The sequence below is a fragment of the Pelmatolapia mariae genome, linkage group LG16_19, assembly GCF_036321145.2.
Source record: "Pelmatolapia mariae isolate MD_Pm_ZW linkage group LG16_19, Pm_UMD_F_2, whole genome shotgun sequence".
NCBI lineage: Eukaryota > Metazoa > Chordata > Actinopteri > Cichliformes > Cichlidae > Pelmatolapia > Pelmatolapia mariae.
Window position 1 is genome coordinate 41,339,943 of NC_086241.1, and position 3,201 is coordinate 41,343,143.

Here is a 3,201-nt window from a genome sequence, read left to right on the forward strand (position 1 = left end):
TAATGTGTGATGCTGCAGAACCACGTCATGTTGACGGAGTAGCGTATTATTTGGCATTATTGCAGGCAAACCAGCATATGAAATATGAAACAGAAAAGAAAAGTATGTTTATTTTTTTTTATTCAAGATCTGTTCACATGTACTTAGCAAGTACATACACATGAAATGCAAACTATTTACATGGCAACGCACAGCTGGCAACCTCTGGCTGTATCTTGGTCATATGGTCAACGTACTCACAAATTGGAGGCTTAAAAACGGCCAAATCTTGTACCCAACCGTTTGTGAATTAGATGTGCGCCTCCAGGAATTTATAATTCCGAAAATAATTCGCCGTGTATGCGCTGACTCAACAGACAAGGTACGCAAAAATATTGGGATAGGACAACGGCGGTAGGCTGTCTGGGTTTCCACTCCACTGCCTTTTTTCATACGGGTCCACATTACCGATGCACGCTATTTTTTCCATGTACCGTCTCTTGGCGTCTGGGCGCAATCGTTCGCGATACAGTCCTTTGTCTTTTGCGCTGATTTTAAGCATGGTTCTGGCAGTCCTGCTATCAACACAGTGTGTTTGTTTTGATTTGTGGCCTTCTGACATGGCGCCGCGATCCCACAATGCACTGAGGCGTGATGTCAACTCCAAAGCCCTGGAGCATGATGTCACGAGAGGGGGCGTGACCAGGTTTTTTGGTTGAGCCGCCATGTTAGTAGGCCAAACAAAGCACACGGGAGCGAAAGCACACGGAAGCATCAGCTATGGTTCGTACGTGCTGTGTTGTCGGTTGCAACGTTAGATCACACGATCGGGAAGGGAATAAGCTGGAAAATGGGCTCTCTTTTTATCGTTTCCCCTCTTGGAAGCAACGTGAGGGATCTCATGTATCTGATGTTACCAAACAAAGACGTCAGGCTTGGATAGCAGCGGTGAGATGAGCTGATATCGAGTTCTCTGCCATCATTTTTTGTTGGTGTGCTCCCGACATTTTCATTCCGGTAAGTTCTAAAGAAATTCATATTGCTCTTTATAGGCTTTTAGTTTTATTTTCAATGCGCTGAGGTCATAGAAAATTAGAACAAACATCCTAATGTGTGATGCAGCAGAACTATGTTCTGTTTATAGAGTAGCTTATCGGTGACAACTCCTCCAGAGTAGCAAGTGGAATTTCCCATTTTTTGCGTACGGCTCCTTTTGCCTTTCACTGCAGACGGTGTGTTTATGTTTTCATCTAGAGCAATTTTTTGGGGCAGCTGCTGAGGAGAAGTCAATGTTATGTGCAACCTCTGGCTGTATCTTGGTCATATGGTCAACGTACTCACAACGTGGAGGCTTAAAAACGGCCAAATCTTTTACCCAACCGTTTGTGAATTAGATGTGCGCCTCCATGGATTTATGATTCCGAAAATGATTCGCCGTATATGCGCTGACTCCACAAACAAGGTACGCGAAGATATCGTGATAGGACAACGGCAGTAGGCCGTCTGGGTTTCCACTCAACTGCCTTATTTCATACGGGTCCACATTACCGATGCACGCTATTTTTTCCAAGTACCGTCTCTTGGCGTCTGGGCGCAATCGGTCTCGGTACAGCCCTTTGTCTTTTGCGCTGATTTTAAGCATGGTTCTGGCAGTCCTGCTTCCAACACAGTGTGTTTGTTTTGATTCGTGGCCTTCTAACATGGCGCCGCGATCCCACAATGCACTGCGGCGTGACGTCAACTCCAAAGCCCTGTAGAATATGTAGGATTCCGCTCTGATTCAACCTTTGTCTATCAATAGGGCTTTGGAGTTGGCGAATCATTTTCGGAATTATAAATCCCTGGAGGCGCACATCTAATTCACAAACGGTTGGGTACAAGATTTGGCCGTTTTTAAGCCTCCACGTTGTGAGTACGTTGACCATGTGACCAAGATACAGCCAGAGGTTGCACATAACATTGACTTCTCCTCAGCAGCTGCCCCAAAAATTGCTCTAGATGAAAACATAAACACACCGTCTGCAGTGAAAGGCAAAAGGAGCCATACGCAAAAAAGGGGAAATTCCACTTGCTACTCTGGAGGAGTTGTCACCGATAAGCTACTCCATAAACAGAACATAGTTCTGCTGCATCACACATTAGGATATTTGTTCCAATTTTCTATGACCTCAGCGCATTGAAAATAAAACTAAAAGCCTATAAAGAGCAATATGAATTTCTTTAGAACTTACCGGAATGAAAATGTCGGGAGCACACCAACAAAAAATGATGGCAGAGAACTCGATATCAGCTCGTATCACCACCGCTATCCAAGCCTGATGTCTTCGTTTGGTAACATCAGATACATGAGATCCCTCACGTTGCTTCCAGGAGGGGAAACGATAAAAAGAGAGCCCATTTTCCAGCTTATTCCCTTCCCGATCGTGTGATCTAACGTTGCAACCGACAACACAGCACGTATGCTTCCGTGTGCTTTCACTCCCGTGTGCTTTCGCTCCCGTGTGCTTTGTTTGGCCTACTAACATGGCGGCTCGACCAAAAAACCTGGTCACGCCCCCTCTCGTGACATCACGCTCCAAAGCCCTATATGTCCCTTCCCATTGCTTTTCTTAATTTTGATATTACTATCACTGTTTTCACAAAAACCCCAGAACAAACAAACAAACAGCAAATCCTCAATGATAGATTTTTTAATGTTACTTTTATTTAACATCCATTGGTATGGCTCAGAAGCAGAGAAGTGATGGTACCTTTCACCCACTGAAAACATTTGTTAAGATGTGAAAGCAACAGTTTGATGCTATATGAAGTAAGAATCGAGAACACAGCATTTGGTGACGTTTGCTGTCAGGGTTTTGTTCAAAGAAACCAGTAGCCAGGCTTCTGCTTGTCTGAATGCTGTCATTGCATCCTGTTTTCACTTACATTTCACACAGACTTATTTATTTATAGTCTAAATAGTAGTAACGATTAATCCAATAGCAGAATGAAATATTAATAACCTGTAAACTGGGCAGCGTCAGGTTCAGTGTCACAGGTGTTCAGTGTTGCTTTGGTCTAGTTAAATCCGTTAGTGGTTTCCTGTCTGAGATGATCGGAGGGGGACCTCCACACTTCGTGCTCGGTACGGGGACTGCTATTCTGGTTCGTGTTAGTAGACTGGTGCGCCACTCTTTGACTAGCGGTTGCGTAGCTTACGTGAATGTTTTGTCGTAGCAGAGG